The sequence below is a fragment of the Bidens hawaiensis genome, unplaced genomic scaffold (assembly GCF_021521415.1).
Source record: "Bidens hawaiensis isolate Kalapana, Puna unplaced genomic scaffold, B.hawaiensis_p1.1 tig00046147_1, whole genome shotgun sequence".
Lineage (NCBI taxonomy): Eukaryota > Viridiplantae > Streptophyta > Magnoliopsida > Asterales > Asteraceae > Bidens > Bidens hawaiensis.
This window is the reverse complement of record NW_027505970.1, coordinates 38,201-59,020: the sequence shown is the minus strand read 5'-3', so window position 1 is coordinate 59,020 and position 20,820 is coordinate 38,201. Positions and strand designations below refer to the sequence as shown.

At 39.3% G+C, this 20,820-nt stretch overlaps 2 pseudogenes across 1 annotated transcript; both read left to right on the top strand.

Annotated features, from left to right (window-relative positions):
- The first annotated feature begins 6,745 nt into the window (after positions 1–6,745).
- Positions 6,746–10,113, top strand: LOC143616184 (G-type lectin S-receptor-like serine/threonine-protein kinase SD2-5; annotated as a pseudogene).
- A 9,389-nt stretch (positions 10,114–19,502) lies between these two features.
- LOC143616187 (extradiol ring-cleavage dioxygenase-like) lies at positions 19,503–20,820 on the top strand (annotated as a pseudogene). Its single transcript, XR_013150615.1, has 2 exons — positions 19,503–19,778; positions 20,181–20,820. The product of XR_013150615.1 is annotated as an extradiol ring-cleavage dioxygenase-like (transcript).

Below are 20,820 nucleotides of genomic sequence, written 5' to 3'. Positions count from 1 at the left end.
CGTTACCTTCGCAGCAGAGCTCAAATCCCTAATGTTGAAAGTCGATTGTCGGATGGAATGGATGGTATGACCCGCGTGATTTGTCACGTGGAGGCGTGAGCTTCGTCCCAAGATTCTCTTCTGGATAGTTTAGCCAATGTTTTTGGTTCATTTGGGCCTCAGTTCCTCAAACGAGTCATCAGAAGTTATACCTTTGTCTATGTGTGAGCAGCTATCAACGTTTGGTTCGTGGAATTTTTGGAAAAACTTGGAACTTGACGATCATCTCAATATTCTCATTCTCGGGTGTTGGATTACAGCAAGGGGTAAAATGGTCATTTCCATCAACCCATTCTTAGCGTGGTTGTTCCTAGCATCAATACGTGTCAGCTTACTCGTTTGACTCTGTAGGTCCCAAAACGACCACCGAACGGTTTTGCTCTTGACACGGTTTTCGAGACGGGTGCGGTAAATCAAACGACCGAACATAAATATAATGATAAGATAGATGATCTCGTTGTCGGTTAAAAGATTGATAGATTAAACAAAGAACCGACCCACCCAAGGTGAGCTCCCCTAGTCCCCTTGGGTGGTGATTTACATCTTACAAACACACAAAAATAAGAACAATACAAGTCCTTATTTATAGCTAAACAATAATATTCTAGAAACCTTATCCCATTGAAGCTAAACGCGCGTCATGGAGCTCTCGTTTCGTGTCCGGTTTTCTCGTCGGCTTTAGTTATTCACTTGACCATTAATATATAACGACTTTCGTAATTTGATAACGCAAGTCACAAATATTGTCCTAGCAGACTCATTCCATACGGAAGAAGACCAACACAACTAGTGAGTTGACTCCCGACATGGGACCTCTCTCATCTGGTCAACTGCGTTTTGGGTAGTAGAATCTGGAAATATTTTCGACCAACTGATTTTGATTAGCGTCGTTCACCCGAACGAGGTTTTCCAATGGACCTACAATACTAGATATGGGCATATATAGTTTACTTGGGCCAGGATGTGTTGACCATGTCGATAGCGTTTGACCGAACGAGATGCCAACCTTCCACAAACCCATGCTGTTTGATAATATGTTCATGGACCAAACCAGCACGTACCGTTACTGTTTAACCGGCGCAGAGGCAGGGTCGAAGATTCCATTTACTTAATTTGGGTTAACTCTTTCACATGAAATCCTTTAAATGAAGTATAATTTGATGGAATTACATTCAAATTCCAATTGTAACGTATTTTGCGAACCAAACAAATCAAAAGAATGAATTTAAATTCCCATTCCATTGAATTTCGCGAACCTGCCGCACCTTAAAAAATTGATATATTTTCAATTCCATCAATTCGTTTTAATTTAATTAAAGGATGGGATTGCTTTCCATATTCCCTAATTTTAGCCGGAAGGAGAGTCATAATGAATACTGCATGTTCATAGAGCGGTTTATTAAATATTTAATTAAATATTTAAACATGAGATGGAAGCGTGGCTCAATTTATATTCGTTAAAGATGCTCAACAACATATTTATGCTTTAGCTACAACTAGTTGTTGGTCCAACACGGTGGCTCAAATAGCATTAACTTGAGTTGTTAAAGTACATATGTAATTTTTAAAACCTGATCATACTGGTGGGTGTAGCACTTCATTAGTCGGATCGTTCAGACAGATTTTGAAAACAACATTATGTTACAGTTACAGTTAAAGTTTAATAATAATGATGATAATTAATTCAATAGAAAACAAAGATAAGGTATGATATAATTAAATGGTCCGGTTCAAATAAGAAGTTTTAAATTGTAGGAAGTCTAAGAAATAATCTGAGCCTTTCAATTTCTTTTTCAAAAATTAAGGACTAAAGGGAATTGCTTGGGTAAAGATGAGACGTTGCGGAAAAGAAAGGATAGTTAACCGTGATTTTATCTATGGACTGTGATTGTATTGTTAAGAGCAACTTATGATTGTTACCAGTGATTTTAAGTTTGAACAATCATATAATCACAAAAACATAATGAAATAACCCACTTGTAAAAAATACAATGGTAAAAAGTAAAAACACAATGGAAAAAAGACCCAATGAAATAACCTACTTGTAAAAATGCAATGGCAAAAACACTAAGCAACTATTAAATCACAATGAAATAAAACACTTTGATAAAACATAATTTGGTAAAACACCATGAAATAACACATTTTTTAAAAACACAATGCCTAGAACCTAGAACACAATCTATAAAAAAAACCGCTAACTTTTTTTATAGCAATATATCACTCATATTAAACATAAAAAACACTCATTATTATGATGATTTTTTTTGTTTTAAAAAATATCGTATAAAAAATTATTGACGCTTTAAAATGATAAGGAAATTGACATGTGACTTGCATGTGGATAGAAGATCGTGTGTTATTACTTTTATGCCCTTCTCCTTATTTCCGCTCCCTGCGGTTCACTGGATCGACCGATTGGCACATAATAACCTGTGAGAAGGTGAATTTCTAGTGCAGTCTGTTTTCAAAACCATAGGTGCTCCAGTTTTCATCTATCATGAAGAATATTAAAGATTTCTAGTTTATTCTTTGTCATTTTTCTAGTTCTTTTGTTATCTTGTTACTCACCTACTGCTCAACGTTATGAATCAAATCCTATAGCAAATCTCTCCACTATATGGACCTTACAATGGGAGGACCAACAACCCATGCTCCTTAGAACGACTAATGTAGCTCAGTTCGGGTGTGGCTTCTTGTGTAATACTGTCTCCATCTGGTTTATACCTCCCAACATAGTAGTGAGGGGGAGAAATAGTATGCATCTCTGAGTTGGTTAAAATGGGTTCCAAAATGGGGCTCATCATCTGAAGAAATTAATCATAGTATCCAAGATGAGTCACCGATCTCACATCAACATAGTGGGCCTTCAATCAGTGTCCCAGACCAAAATGCTCCAAACCTTACATCCAGAGTAAGTAATTTCATATACATGAAAATATAACTTATGAAAATGTTAATGCATCTAACAATCATGAAGTAGAAGAAGAACGAATGGTGCATGAAATTGTCCAAGAGGAACAACTACAGGTGGAACAAGAACCTATACCTGAAGAACCAAAACAAGAAGAAACGACCGAGAAATATGTCCTCCCTCCAACAGTTAATAGAACAATACCTGCAAAAAGATACCGCCCAGAGAAACAATCCAAATCCTCTAGATACCCCATGGCAAATATAGTCGAAGCAAATCTATCCAAAGAAACCAAAGCCTTTAACGCTTCTTTATACGCTGAACAAGTTCTGAGCTCTCTAGAACAAGCCCTAAAATCCAAGAACAGGAAGGATGCTATGGAAACTGAGATGAAGGCATTGATAAACAATGATACATGGGAGAAATCTAACCGTCCACGGGGAAGAAGCCAGTAGGACGTCGATGGGTGTTCACAATTAAAAATAAACCAGATGGAAACATTGAAAGATAGAAAGCACGATTGGTAGCTAAAGGTTATACCTAAACGTATGGAATTGACTACCAAGAAACATTCTCTCCGGTAGCCAAGATTAGGGTCCTTTTTTCGATTGCTGCCAATGAAGGAAGGATGACATCTTCATCAATTTGATGTTTAGAGTGCCTTCCTTCATTGGAACTAAAAGAAGAAGTCTACATGGAAGCTTCACCTCGGTTAACAGAAAATTTCAAAGTAAAGGAAGTATGTTGGTTAAAAAAACTACACGTGGGCTTAAAAAATACACTGGAGCTTGGTTCGGGAGATTGACTATAGCAATTAAGAGATATGGCTTTCGTCAAAGCAATTCCGATCATACACTCTACCTTAAAAAAAGAGGTAACCATGTAACTTGTTTAATCATAATGTTGATGACATGAGAAGAAGAAATGAGAAAGTTGAAGGCGAACATGTTCATAGGATTTGAAATGAAATACCTGGGAAGACTTAAGTATTTTCTTGGAATTGAGGTACTAAGGTCCAAACAAGAGATCTTTATATGCCATAAGAAATTAATTCTTGACCTTCTTGCTGAAACCGGAATAATTGGTTGCAAGCCAGCTGACACCCCAATGAAAGTCAACCATAAGCTCCATAATGAAGAAGAAGCAGAATTAACAAACAAAGAAAGATACCAATGCTTAGTATGTAAACTAATATACCTCGCACATACTCGTCTAGATATTGCATATGCAGTTGGAGTTGTAAGCAAATTCATGCACAAACCTCAAGTTTCCCACATGGAGGCAGTAATACATATTATAAGATTATCTCAAAGGAACAGTTGGACATGGATTTCTCTTTTAACCAAATAAACACCTAGAGGTCCAACTGTATACTGATGCAGATTGAGCAGGAGACAAAAATGATGGAAGATCAACTTCAGGGTACTTCACACTAGTTGGTGGAAATTTAGATACATGGAGAAGCAAAAAACAGAAAGTAATAGCACTATCTAGTGCCGAAGCATAATTCATAGGAATTGCACGGGGCGTGACATGAGTTCTGTGGATACATAAACTTATATCAGAAATTGGTTTTCCCCAAACCGAAGCCAGTAATATTATGTGTGATAACAAAGCCGCGATACAGATTTCTAGAAAATCCAGTTCAACACGATCATACAAAACATGCGGGGGTTGACAGGCATATCATCAAAGAAAAGCTCGAAGCATGGATTATAGAACTACCATTCATCCGATAAGAAGACCAACTGGCAGATATATTAACAAAGGCTGTGAATGGAAGAATATTCAGCGAGTGCCTTGTTAAGTTGAGTATTGAATGCCCTAATACTCAATTTGAGGGGGGGGGGGGGGGGTGTTAAAAACATAAAATAAGACAAAGATCATTATTTACATCATTTCCTTTCTTAGAGATTACTACACCTAATTGACAGCAAGATGGAGCCGTTGGAGTGAATCAATTAAGGATTCAATCTCTTTTATTTATTACTACACTTCCATTGTAACCATGAAAATTTTTCTATTTAACTTCAAATTAACTTTATTTGTATGAAAATAACAAAACAGCTCAATCAATAAAAATATCAATTTGGAGATCTCCAATGGAGGTTAGCATCACTTCCGACCCGTTATGGGGGGTTGGGTCTCTGTTCGGCCGAGGATGTATCTACATATGCTTTTGTGGCTTCGAGAGCACAGTCGTGGTGTTTGCAAGACCATATTCTTCGGGGTTGTGATATTTATGGGTTGGACTCTGATTATGGGTGTGCGATGGATCGTTTACGTACTTCACTTCCAGATTTTGATTTTAGCGGGTTCTCTAATAAGGACACTGCCCCCCTAAAGCCCAACATGTTGTGGCGAGTGCCTTATTTAGTGGAATCGTCAAGAGTTTAAAAGTGAAGTTTGATCTATCCCCTCGCCAAAAGGCGGTGTTTGAATGCCTTCGGGCTCCTCGGGCTCAGGATTTTCTAACGGCCATCCCCATTAAAGGATTAGGCCAACGTATGTCGGGTTTGGAGTATCGGGCTATCCTTAAGTACCGGTTAATGATCCCTATGTTCCCGATGGATGAACCTTGCCCAATTTGTCGCAAGGTCTGTTTGGACTCTTTTGGTGACCATGCGGTGCATTGCAAAGAATTGTCTGGCTTTAAATACAGACATGATCTGGTTAGGGATGTTCTGTGTGATGTTCTTAAACGGGCATGGATTTCTGCTAAAAAGGAGGCCCCTGTTAACTTTCTCACGGATCCTCTTGAAGGGAGGTCTACTTTACGACCAGCTGATATTTTTATGTTTGGGTGGGCAGGGGGAAACACGCCTGTGTGGATCTTACAGGAGTGTCTCCTCTTGTTGGGCTCATGGACCGTGGGTTTGTTGTGGGTCAGGCTGCGTTGAAGGCTGAATCGGGCAACGTTGTTAAACACGAGAAAACTTGTTTAGATAATCAACATGTCTTTCTACCATTTGCCTTTGATACATTTGGTTTTCTGGCTCCAGAGGCTGTGAAATTTTTGAGTAGGGTTCAGCGCGTCGTACACGGAACCTCTTCAGCTTCTAAGTCCCATAGCTTCGTTTTTAGCAGGATTGGCTTTGCTATTCAAAAGGGGGTTGCGGCGCAGCTTGTTGCCCGTTTGCCTGCCACTTTATTGTAATCGTTTTATAGTAAATTATATAATATAGCTGCAGAATTAAATATTTCACAATATTAACTTCCATCAACTAATACAAAAAACTAATTTTTGAGTTAATCGAATTGAATAATTCGAACAATATTCGTATTTTCGACTCCTATTTGATTAAAAGTTGATTTATTCAATTCAAATTTATATTCGTTTTATATGGCAAAAATGAAATTCGATTCGACTCGAATTCGAATAAATTCGATTTGATTCATGTACACGTATGTTAAAAATTTCAAAAACCATAATCATATTCGTAAAACACACTAAAAAGGGTTTGGGGAATATGGGTAAATTAAGAAATAAAAGCATGGGCTATGAATAGTCTGAATTACGGTTTGAGTAATATAAATGCGATCTAAAAAGAATAAATAAAGGGGTTTGAGCTATTGAGAAATATGGGAAAAATTAAGAAATAATAGTACGTGCAATTGGATATAATTAATTTTTAATTGACATTTATATTTATAGATTTCGCCAAAATTATATAAAATTTAAATTCGAATTTTGAATCGAATTAAATTGAATAATTAATCATAAATTCGTATTCGATTATCATTTATAATCATTAGTTAATATTATTCTTACTATTTTCCGTATAATTCCAACATAAGTGGTTGGTCCAACACGGTAAGCTTGACTCAAATGTGTCAACGTTGAAGACTTATAACATATTGGATGTTTGAACTTTGAATCATGCATTCCATCGATCAATCATGAGGACTAATTCTAGTTTCTTCTTTGCCTTTTCTCTAATAATCGTGCTATCACCCACTGCTATGCTTTTTGAATTATATCCCACAGCAAATCTTTCCACTACATGGACCACCAGCGACTCGTATGGCCAACCCATGCTCCGTAGACAAACCAATGAAGCTGTATTCACCTGTGGCTTCTTCTGTGAAGAAAATTGTACCTTTTACAACTTTGGCATACTGATTTCTCCTACCACGAGAACCCCTGGGCAGTCGAAATCTGTTTGGTCAGCCCACATAGAGTATCCGCTCGGGAAGAACGCAACACTAAATTTCACCGCAGCTGGAGACTTGGAGCTAATTAACGAAGACGGATACATAGTTTGGAGCACCAACACTGTTGGAAAAGGGGTTGCTGGCATGAACCTAACGGATACCGGAAACCTGGTGTTGTTCAATGATCAGAATTCGGTAGTGTGGCAATCTTTTGATCACCCAACAGATTGCTTATTACCTGGCCAAAAGCTGTCTCAAGATCAAAAATTGACATCCGGTGTTTCTTTAACCAGATCATTGGGAGGGATGTATTCTCTTCGGCTCATAGATAAAGGTGTCTTTGGTTATAATGAATCAAATGGATACACTCAAACCTATTATAGTTGGTGGGTCTATGGCAAAGATACAAATAAGGGAAGAAGATACATGAGGTTCTTGAATGGGAGTTTGTCATTCTTCACAGAGTCTTCTGAGTCAAGTGATCCCGTTGGTGTAATCCGCATACCTGAAGCATCATCAGCTCAATATATGAAACTGATGCCAGATGGGCATTTGAATGTGTTTGAATGGCAGTCAGAAGAGTGGAAAGTGATAAAAGATCTTACTACAGTTTTTCAATCACATTCTTATACAGCAGATCTTTCGACTACATGGGATACCAGTTACTCAGATGTCTACCCCATGCTCTTTAGAGATACCATTGGAGCTCAGTTCGCCTGTGGCTTTCTCTGTGAAGGAAATTGTACCGATGGCAAATCTTTCTACCACATCTTTGCCATATTCATTAATCCGACCACTGGCCCTGGGGAATAAAAAGTCGTTTGGTCAGCTAACAGAGACTATCCAGTCGGAATTGATGCAGTACTTACTTTAACTGCTGCAGGAGAGTTGGTCCTAACGGAAGTAGACGGAAGCATAGTTTGGACCACAAACACTGCAGGAAAATCTGTTGTGGGCATGAACTTAACTGATACCGGAAACCTGGTCCTATTCAATAACCAGAACTTGGTAGTTTGGCAATCTTTTGATCACCCAACAGACTGTTTGTTACCTGGCCAACAGCTGTTTCAAGTTCAAAAACTGAAGTCTGATGTTTCTTCAGACAATTCTTCACAAGGTATGTTTTCTCTACAAGTCACAGATGAAGGTGTGTCTGGATATATTGAATCAAATCCACCTCAAGCCTATTACAGTAAGTTGGTCTATTCATATGGAAATGATAAACATAAAGGAAGAAGATACATTAGGTTCTTGAATGGGAATTTGTCATTCTTCATTTATTCTTCTGAGCCAAGTGATCCTGATGATGTGATTTACGTAACTAGAGCATCATCAACTAAGTATTTGAAACTGACGCCAGATGGGCATTTGCAAGTGTTTGAATGGCAGTTAGATCAGTGGGCAGTGGTAGACGATCTTCTTTATCAAGAAAAGTGTAGTTATCCATTAACTTGCGGAAGAAATTCCATTTGCTCAACTAACCAACAATGTAGTTGTCCCAAGGTAGAACAATTTAGACCAGTGAACGATCGTGAACTCAACTTGGGATGCTCTGAAGTTATACCCCTCACATGCAATTCTACACAAGATCCACGTTTTATCACACTCGAGAATGTCACATACTTTACCTCTATCGCCGACATGGACGGGTGAATATGAAGACTTGCAAACAAGCATGCCAAAATAACTGCTCATGTAAAGCAGCGTTTTTTCAATATGATACAAATGCTTCAAGTGGAAAATGTTTTTTACCTTCATAGCTATTTACAATGAAGACTATTGATGCAAATACTGTAAAAGCTTTTGCTTTCATAAAAGTCCAAAACGTAAGATCACATCAAGTTGCAAGAGTTGTAGGCTCTACGATTGGAAGTTTTGTGCTTGTGCTTGGTGTGGGCATAGGGCTTATAGTGTACATAGTCCACAAACGAAAACGGGGTGCTGAAATGGAGGAAGAGTATTTAGATCAAGTGCCAGGAATGCCGACTTGGTTTACTTATGAAGAGTTAAGAATCACCACCGAGAACTTTAGTAAAAAGGTTGGTGAAGGAAGATTTGGATCAGTTTTCGAAGGAACTCTCGGAGATGGCACCAAGATTGCAGTAAAATGCCTTGAAGGCCTTTCACACGCTAAGAAATCATTCTTAGCCGAGGTTCAATCCATTGGCAGCATTCACCATGTGAATCTTGTAAGACTTCGAGGATTTTGTGCTTGGAAATCCCAACGACTTCTTGTGTATGACTTCATGAGTAACGGGTCATTAGATCGGTGGATCTACCATGGAGTTCGGGAGCACATACTCGGTTGGGAATGTAGAAATAATATTATTCTTGACATAGCCAAAGGTTTAGCATATCTCCATGAAGAATGTAGGCAAAAAATTGTGCATCTCGATATTAAGCCTCAAAACATACTTCTTGACATCAAATTCAATGCCAAAGTATCTGACTTTGGTTTATCTAAGCTCATTGACAAAACTCAAACCGAAGTGATGACTACCATAAAAGGAACGCCAGGCTATATTGCTCCAGAATGGTGGAGCTCAATTATCACAGAAAAGGTGGATGTATACAGCTTTGGGATTGTTCTCCTAGAGATCTTATGTGGTAGAAAAAATTTCGATAGATCCCAACCAGAAGAAAGCTAATGCTGGCACTTGCTCTTTGTCTTTCAGAAATGCTGGGAGCAAGAAACATTGTTAGATATGGTTGACACACATAGTGAAGATATGAAGGTACACAAAATTGAAGTGGTGGAGATGATGAAAGTGGCTGCATGGTGTTTACAAACAAATTTTAAAAGAAGGCCTTCGATGTCATCGGTGATTAAGGTGTTAGAAGGAGGAATGGATGTTGAATCAAACTTGGATTACAACTTCACTGACAGAAAAATTCTGGATATGGCAGCCGCAGAGGAAAGAGATTTCACACAATTGTCTTCATCTCTTCTCTCAGGACCCAGATAAGTAGCCATGATTTTCTTGTGAGTCACTTATATGTAGTTTGTTTGAAACATTGTCATGGTATTGGTTGCCCAAGGTTAACAATATTTCTTATGTATGCTCCATGTAATATATCATTTGGTTATAGTTATATATTGATGTTTAAAGTGGTTGTTGTGGGTTGTGTTTTGATTTATTGTACATTGTGCTTCGCATGCTAAGATACTGTTGATTTTTGTTTTAAGGATTGTTTGTGGGAAGACTAGATGTAGTCAGCTCGTTCCGGTTCTTTTGTATGATGCTGAAGTTTTGGAAGTCTATCTGTCTTGGTATAAAAGTCTTATAGGATTGTAATTCCTTGCCTGATTTCATTGATAATCGACCCTATATATACAATAATCGAATCTTGTAATTTATGGGAACAAATCCTATCTCTATACAATGAGATCATTATCAATATTTTCACAAATATGTTACATAAATATATGTATACTATTATACCCCCGCAGTTGAAGCTGGAGGTTCTCAGAGGCTGAGACTGGACCGAAAGTCTTCGAACAATGCCTTCGGTAGTCCTTTAGTAAAAATGTCCGCCACTTGATATCTAGAGGGGACGTGTAATACACGAACCAGACCGCGGTGTACCTGCTCATGAACAAAGTGGATATCAAGCTCGATGTGCTTTGTTCGTTGGTGTTGAACTGGATTTCCCGAAAGATAAATCAAACTGGTGTTATCACAATAAACCAAAGAAACCCATGTGAGCGGTCGATGAAGTTCAAGTAGCAGATTTCGTATCCAGCAAATATCCGCTACGACATTAGCTATGCCTCGGTATTCTGGCTCAGCACCAGATCGGGAAATTGTTGTTTGTCTCTTTGATGACCAGGAGATGAGATTATCACCAAGATACACACAGTATCATGATGTAGAACGACGTGTGTCCGGACACCCGACCCAGTCAGCATCGGTGTAGGCACGTAGCGTAGGAGACGCTACTGGGCCTAGTGTGAGACTGATATCAGATGTGCCACGAAGGTACGTGATTATTCTCTTCAAACTGTCCCAGTGGGACAGACGAGGAGAGTGCATATACATACAGACTTGCTGGACGGCGTAAGAAATATCTGGTCTGGTAAAGGTTAGGTATTGGAGGGCATCGGCTAAGCTCCTATATAACGATGGGTCTTCAAATTCAGGTCTGGAAGAGCCGAGTTTTCCTTTGGTGTCTACGGGTGTGGCTACTGGTTTACAAGATAACATGCCCGCTCGATTTATAATGTCACGAGTGTAGTTTTTCTGAGACAAAAACATTGTGTTACCCGTTCTTGCTACCGAAATACCTAAAAAATGGCTAACCGGACCAGATATTTCATAGCAAACTCTGAACCGAGTCGATCCATGAGGGTAGCTCGAAGCCTCTTAGAGGAGGTGATCAATAAAATGTCATCGACGTATAATAACAAGTACGCCGTGTCCGGACCATGATGATAGATAAACAAAGAGTTGTCGCTCCGACATTGTGTGAAACCCATGGAAATCATGAAATCCATAAACCGTTGGTACCATGCTCTCGGTGCCTGTTTTAGACCGTAAAGTGACTTCTTTAGTAAGCAAACATGATCCGGTTTCGATTTATCTTTAAAACCCATCGGCTGATACATATACACCGTCTCGTTTAAGTGACCGTGCAAGAAGGCATTGGTCACATCAAGCTGATGAACGGCCCACGATTGTGACAGAGCCAATGAGAGAATGGTGCGAATCGTGGTTGGTTTAACGACCGGACTAAATGTCTCCTCGCAATCCACGCCAACTTGTTGAGTTCGGCCATCACAAACTAACCGCTCTTTGTAGCGCTCCAATGAACCATCAGATTTAAATTTATGCCTGGAAATCCACATGCTACGAATAACATTCATGTCTGGTTGGCGTGGGACTAACTCCCATGTCTTATTACTAATAATAGCATCGTACTCGCTGGCCATGGCATTTCGCCATTCAGGTGTGGACAAGGCTTCTTTTGGTGATTTCGGTAATGGTTCGATGGTGGTGGTGGAGGTGTTGAGGTTGAACGTTGGTTTGGGTTTGGAGATCCCGTCCATTGCGTCGGTGCGCATTGTTCGGGTCGGTTGAGGTGGGGCAGTGGAGGTTGAGCTTGTGATACGGGAGGGGAGAATGGTTGTACGGGTGGAGGAATACACGTGGCCGGTGTGGTAGTTCTATGTCGGCGAGAGTATGTGAGGATTTCGGGTGGGGAGGATGGCGGTGTGGGAACAGCCGACTGTGAAGGGGTTCCCGTCGGCGTAGCTGCGGTGGTTGGTGTGGAAGGTGGTGTGGTGTGATTGGTGGTGTTGGGATGATGGTGAGGTGGTGTTGAGGTACCACCGTGGCTGGGTCTTATGGTGGTGGTAGGGGACGCGTTTGGCTGGAGATGGTGCCAGAAGGTCGGGTGGGGGGTATCAGATAGGAAGTTGTAAGGGTTCGGTGTTGGTGATGGGGTGTTAGTTTGTGGGAAAGTAGTTTCATCAAAACTCACATGACGGGAAGTGATTAGTTGACGAGTTGTGAGGTCGAGACAACGGTATCCTCTATGGTTGGTGGGGTAACCGAGGAAAACACAAGCATTAGAACGGTATTCAAGTTTGTTAATGGTGGTCGGCGGTTTGATCGGATAGCAAAGGCATCCGAACACACGAAGATGTTCGTATGTGGGAGATCGATTGTAGAGGGTGGTGGTGGGGCTGTTGAGTTTGTTGGGTATGTTGGGTATGATGTTTAGGAGATAAGTAGCGGTTTCGAGAGCGTAATGCCAGTACGTAATGGGTAGATTGGCTTGGGCAAGGAGAGTCCGAACCATGTTGTTTATGGTACGAATTTTACGTTCCACTCTCCCATTTTGGGAGGACGTGTATGGGCACGAGAGGCGGAAGATCATACCGTTTTGTTCGAAAAACTGGTTGAAGGAACTATTAACGTATTCCTTACCATTGTCACATTGAAGTTGTTTAATTCGTTTTTCAAATTGGGTGTGAATTAAGTTATAAAATTTACAGAATATGTTATAAACTTGTGATTTTCTAGCAATTGGAAAAGTCCATATGAAATCTGAAAAATCATCAATAAACAAAACATAATATCGGTGACCCCCGGAAATCAAAACTGGGGAGGTCCAAAGGTCACTGTAACCTGCAAAGGTGCGATTACAAGAATCTTTAAACGGGAGCTTAACGCGTTTTCCCAAAACACAAGGTTCACACAAAGTATTATTCGAGTTAGAAAACGAAATAAAAGAGGATTTCTTTGAGGGTTTGCAAAGGTTGAGTTCCCGGATGCCCAAGACGTTGATGCCACAGTTTTTGAGAAATCGCCACATTTGCTGAGTGAGATTTAACTTTGGTAAGCATTTGTGGCATCAGAAGATAGAGATCACCTGAACTGTTGTATCTGAGGATACGGGTCCGCGTCTTGAGATCCTTCACAGTAAAACCAAAAGGATCAAATTTAATAGATATCCAATTATCTGTAGTTAGGCGATGTATAGACAATAGATTATGAATTAGGTTGGGTGCGTATAGGACATTGGTTAATTTTAGGGGTGGGAATGGTGGTTTTAGGGTTCGATCACCTTGTCCAACGACGGGTATGGTCGACCCATTTCCAACGATTATATTACGATTAGTGCTATTAGTAGAATAAGACGAGAAGTTACCTGGTTGATTAGTCATGTGAGTTGTGGCACCACTGTCCATAGCCCATTGAGAGTCGGGAGGATTGAGGGACATGGTGTAGAGGGCCTGCTCGATGTCGGTTGGAGTATACCCGGCTGCATAAGCCTGGTTTGGCCTCGGTCCAAGAATCCTAGGAGCTTGACTAGTGGTGGATCGTGGTGTAGATGGTACGAGCAGGGGGGTTGGTTACTCCATGAGGCCGATGGTTGCGGTTGACCCCAAGCGGGCTGAAAAACCCAGTGTCCCGGCATGGGAGTCGAGAAATTTTGTCCACGCCCTGAAGAGGACCGGCCACTGTTTCGACCGTGTCCCCTTGTTCGGCCATAGCCTCTTCCACGGTCAGAGGTTGGTTCGGTGGTTCGATGTTCTGGGCGAGGTGACTCCAATTTGGCGGTGGTGGCATGGAGTGCGGAACCGGCGGTTTGTGAGGCAAGCTGGGCCATGTTTGTTTTTCGATCATAGTCGCGCATGAGTTTTGACCGAGCTTCATGGAACGAGGGCAGTGGTGTGAGGTTGGAGATGAGCGTGGCAATACCTTCATACTGCTCGTTCAGACCAGTAACCAACTGTTGAACCATCTTTTTCTTCGGTTAGAGGAGCATCAACGTTGGCCAGTTGATCGGCCAGAACTTTAACTTCTTGGCAATTGTCACACCCTCAAAATCCACTAACGGAGTTTTACCTTCAGAGGGTGTGAACTAACAGGATCGGAATCATTAGTTATAATCAAACATCATATTCAAAGTTTTTAAACCACAAATATTAAAGTTTAATGAATGCGGATGCGTAAATCATAAGCCAAGTGTTGCGTCACGCAGGACGACTTAAAACCAAATTAATAAGAGTTTAAAAAGCAAGTTTTCAAAACGATAGTGTTCAATGAAATGCATGTCCCTATACCGCGCGCCCGCCTCGGCTACCTGAGAATAACATACTAAAAGTGTCAACACAAGGTTGGTGAGTTCACATATATAAATAAAGGAAAACGTTTACGTTTAAGTGTTTGCGTTTGCGTTACAAGATAATGTTAAGTCAATTATATATCAATAGGTAGCTAGCCTATAAAACAAGTATTACTAAGTGTTCGACACCGAAGCTGACTGTTTATCATATGCCTTGCCACCATGTCAACCACGACCATGGTAATGTGTTAGCCAAGATTACACCCACTCGACCTACAGTCGAGTTTCTGGTTGGGTGGGGTTTGTCAAACCAGTAGTACTACTCAAAAGTGACTCGCTATTATATAAATACTAAATGGTTCGATGTTATGAAGGACTTTAGTTGGTTTGTTTGCCACTTAGCCTTACAAGCGATATATAACCAATAACAAAATCTAAAGTGTTTGGAGTATGTTATCTCCCCCAAGTAAAAAGCATTTAAAAGAGTAAAAGGGGAACGTGAAACTCACTGTTTGCGAAGAATTCAAAAACAAATCCGAGAGATGCGCGTAAAAGAAAATCCTCACTAGTGCTCTAAAACAAAAATGAGATTCTCTAAGTATTTAAGCTACTGTTGAGTCTCTAGACTTGGCACATAATACCTATGCATGAGATACGTTTCGTGTTTCGTTTGTGAATTATGTGTGACTCGACAAACACATTGGTGACACGTTACAGGTGTATACAACTACTTAAGAATCAAATACTAACATTGTATATTACTAGTAAATTATCTCCCCGCAGGGGCAATTTAGTAAAACATGGCAATTATCTATTAACAAACACGTTTCATGTATTTTCACATAGTTCAGCAGCTAGTTTTATCAAGACAGATTTATACTTGAAAGATTACTCTATTCAACAGATCATAACATATCAATTAATTCACCAAAAATCGTCACAAAATCACACATGAGTTAGGATTCCAGAAATATTTTTATTTTATTTTTATTCCACATAGTTTTCTCACGAAGACCAAAACATTACAGTAAACTCACAGCAGTCAAAATCGTACGCAACAGAATGATATTTGTTATTCCCGTTAAATGGTAAATTCTATTAATGCAAGACCAATTGGGTTAGATTCTTAACTCAATATTTTAACTTCCAGAAGTGAAACTAACCCATTTGGTCTTGTAGTTTATGAGATATGATAATTTCAAAACAGCCTAACAGCAGACCTCACAATTCAGACTTGCACTACAGTTTTGTAAAATAATAAAAGTTAACTTTTACACGTCCAAAAATTACAAATTTGGACTCTTTAGAAACTAGACTCAACCTAGTACACTGTAGTGTTAATAATTTCGACCAATTACCACATTAACATCCAGTTACAGTTGTCTAAACATCAATTTAACAATCTGTCCAGTACCAGTTTACATCAAAACTCAACATAACAACAATCTATGAACCATAATCCATGCATATAACACTCTATACACAAGATTTACCAACCATGCATATCAATTTTACGTTACACACATAGTTAGGGTTTTACTTGAAAGTTTAAAATCAAAGAACAAGTAATTAACAAGCAATTGTAACACAACTAGTTATCAATTCACTAGCAAATCATCATCAAACATGCAATCAAACCCTAACTCATCTTAATCATCAATTTCGAGAATTAGGGTTTTGATTAACCCATTCAATATTAAAATTAAACACATAAAATGCATAGAGTAGTTGTTAATTACCTTCCTAGCACCTTAATTCTTCAACAAAACTTGAAACAAGGTTGTATGTATGTGTGTGTGTGCTCACGGCTGCCAAAGGAGAGGGAGAGGGGGTGAAGGCCGATCGGTTATGGGGAGGGGTAGGGGTTAGGGTTTTGTTATTATTTAATATTAATAATGTTACACAATGGTCCCTCTACTTCTAGTTGTTCAAACTCTAGTGTAAAACAATAACTCTTGTCTCTTGCGTTTAATATTTCACATACATATCAAGTAACATATAGGTTAACACATAATTATCAAGTATTTATCGTTTGATATTTGTCGTTTGTTCACCAATGGTTTGAGTCAACTCGTTTGCGTTTTAGTGCAATCCCAAAAGACTACATGTGTAGTGATTGTCGAGCGTCATTTAAAACCCTAGTTTAAATGTAATGAGATGTGCGTTATAGTTCTAGTGATCTTAAGTTTGAATTGGCGGAGTTTGGATTACGGAGTTAACCTGAAATTGACGAGTGTCACAGCAATAAGCGGCCATGGAGTCAAAGTTTTCAAGGCGGGTGTTATTCAATTTCTGGGTGAGATAGATGGAACGAGACGATTTGTTGTCTTGAAAAAGGGTTTCAAGAGTTGTCCAAGCTTCATGAGCGGTGGTGACGGGTTTAAGAATGGTGTTGATGAGGTCCAACGAGATGGTGCCATAGATCCATTGGAGAACTATGGCGTCAAGTCGATCCCATTGGTCGTCTGGGGTTGAGGCTGCAGCCAGTTTGGCAGCGTCAGGTGGGGTGGGGTGGAGGAGGAAGCAGATGTTGTGACACGAGGAAGAAGGTGATCGTACACTTGGTATGCACGACAGTGAATCTTGAAGAGGGTGGACCAGGAAGTGTATTGCCCGGTTTCGTTTTCAAGAACGATGGGGATTAGGAGGTGTATGTTGGATACGGTAACCGCCGGGGTGAAGTTTTGAATCCATGGAGAGATGGTGAGTAGAGGGTGTAAGGTTGCAAGATCGGTGGTGGTGTAAACTGCCGTGAAGGAGGGGGAGAGAGTAGGGCCGACGGTGGGGGGTGGGGAGGTTAGGCTATTGATACCATATAGGATTGTAATTCCTTGCCTGATTTCATTGATAATCGACTCTATATATACAATAATCGAATCCCGTAATTTATGGGAACAAATCCTATCTCTATACAATGAGATCATTATCAATATTTTCACAAATATGTTACATAAATATATGGATACTATTACTTGACTATAATCGTAACGTGTTTTGCTGTTTTATAGAGAAATGTTGGTACTCATTATTTTGCCACCCGTAACAAATTTGGTTCTTTTCACTAACTAGCGTTTTAACTTCCATCAACTTAGGGGGTGTTGGGGATTTGCTTATTTTAAGTAACTTATGACATATTAACATTTGAAAATGTTAAATGGTGTTTGGTATCATGTGTTATTTTGAGAGGTTAAGTTAATAAAATACAAAGTTGTAACTTATTATCTTATGGAAAAAGTTATAAGGATGTAAAATAAGGAATCCCAAACACCCTTATACAAAAAGACTATTTTACCCCTTAACATGAAAAAAAATCAACAAAATATAAATACCCCAGAATCGAATCAACCTGGATGCTAACGAACCCCACAACTGGCTACACTTTCTCTTTCGCTATACGTCTCTGTTTTGGCTTCGTAGTATTTACAGGCGGGTTAACGTTAAGTATCAAGTTGAACTGAATTTGGATTGTAACTTCAAGTACTTATTATTATAGTCAATTAAATCCACCATGACTCCAGCCATCCACAACTACCTTCGCAGCAGAGGTTATATTGGCTCGAAGCTCTAATTTTGAAACTCAGTTGTTGCCGTCGGGGTCTAAAATGTGGTATACAGGTTACCCATGTGCATTGTATGACCCGCGCGATTTGTCACATGGATATTTGGGCTTTGTCCCAAGACTGTCTTCTGGACAAGCTTTGCTAGGTAACGATTTATGGCTGCTAAAACTACAAACAGTTGTGATTGGCCCCAATCTGTAACAACAGTTCATCCCTCATTCAAGAAGATTCCTATTAATGGGATTTCCGATAATGTACAATTGATTATCATATGCACAAAATGGGTTTTATCATGACCCCAGGTTGGTCTTGTAGCTCTCACGAACTTTGCCATTACAGATTTCAAACGGTAATTATGTGCCTTTGAAAACTCCCTCACATGAAGAAAATTGAAATGAATCGCTCAAAGGGTCTATCACTTGGAAGTTTGATCATCTTGAATCGTAATTATACTGCTCCATAAAATAAGTGAGCTCCAAACCAACTTTAAATCAATTACCTGTGTCGCTTAATAACTGCCAACTACATATACATATGAATTAAATTGAAGAACAATTACAATAATATGAATAACATATCGATCAACTTAACCGAACCATACTTTTATCTCATTATTAATTTAATATATGATTGTCAATGTACTTTTCATTTAAAACTAATAGTTGTAAAAAATATGTTTTTTAACATTTGTCTAAAGACAACATTAACCTATAGGGTTATTTAGAAGACGTGCTAGATCAAGCTTGATCTTGGCTTTTCTTTTAAACCGACCTGACTTAGCTCAACCTGGATCTTAACTCAAGATAAAAACTTGAGCTCGAGCTCGACTCTGTTTTGTGTTGGTTAGATTGTTAGATAGAAAGAAAACGCATTGCGAAATGGACCAAATATTGATCTAGAGTTGAGTTTAAAATATTAAATGTCTTTTACTTGGTTTGTAAAATGTCAAAAGTTGAAGTTAATTTAATTAAGCGACTCAATATGCTTCTCATGTCATCACCTAACTTGTAGATACTTTTTTTTCTTTCATCTTCTAGATGACTTGTTAACTTGCTTTTTACATATTCTAATATTAGATAGATTTTGGATTAATTAAAATAACAATAATAAAAGATATGATCCAAATATTAAAAACAATAAAAAGATTTGAAGTAAGCAATTCTGATTGGAAGTATTGGGATAGTAGGTACACCTGAAAGAACCTTCCATTTTTTTATAATCCTCCTAATTATTTGACTTTCATGATCAGTTTCATTTGTTCTGGTAATCAACTCATCATATTCATGGCGATGAAGAAGATTAAAGACACATTTTACATATCACATGGACCTCCTTCTTTGATCATCGAAGAAATGTGTATCCCCTTGAGACACTTCCTCCAATCCTTCCAACAAACGGAATGCCATCATCGTCCTTCTTCCATTCTTCTCATCTCCGGTCACTGGGAGACTTCATATCCCACCGTCAACGTAGTCTCTGGCGGCCCTTCTGATACCATATACGATTTCGATGGTTTCCCTGAAGCTATGTACCAGGTAGAATTGTTCAACCCAAACACTACACCGATATCTTCATTTGTGTAAAGAACATGAACCATGCACACACTTAAAAACCCATTTAGCTTATTTATCTAAACGTGCTAGCAGTTTGACGGGTAATAATCAACTTGTACGCGTGTTAACTGGGTTGGTGGATTGTGAAAAAATGGGTAAACGGGTTAGCGTGTCGACCTATTTAGTTAACTAGTTGGTTAGTAGACATGATTAAATAAACTAGTTAAACAGTCCAACCCAAACACAACCTGTCATTTAAATAAGTTAGATATGTCAATCTAATACCTGATTATTTTCATGTCTATGTTTTGTGCCATGTCAAAATATTGACACCCCTATTTAATTTGGTAATAGGATAACATTGTTTATTTTAAAATATACCAGCTCAAGTATCCAGCTCCAGGAGCTCCAAAACTGGCAAAGAGAGTCAAGGAACTGTTAATGTCTACCGGGTTCAAGAGGGTCGATGAGGAGAAGAATCGGGGGCTTGACCATGGTGCATGGTCCCCACTGTTGCTAATGTATCCAGAGGCTGATATTCCAGTTTGTCAACTATCCATTCAAACAGATAAAGACGCCACTTACCATTACAATATGGGTAAGGCGTTGGCACCCTTAAAGACGAAGGGGTGCTCATTGTGGGTTCAGGTGGCACCACCCACAACCTCAAAATGTTTCAGAAAGCCACTGTGGTGCAACCTGCGGTGCAACCTTGGGCCGAAGAGTTTGATACATGGCTCAAAGAGGCTCTAATTGATGGGAGGTATGATGATGTAAACAACTACAAGGAGAAGGCTCCACATGGAATCTTGTCACATCCAACGCCCGACCATTTCTACCCATTGCATGTTGCCATGGGTGCTGCGGGTGCGGACTCCAAAGCACAACTTATCCACCATAGTTGGGGTTGGTCTGCCTTTTCTTATGCTTCATACAAATTCACGGCCCCTGCTTAACTACCCTGTCAATTTGGTTAAATTTGTGAAATATTTGAAAATTTATGTGGAACAATTGAATGTTTAAA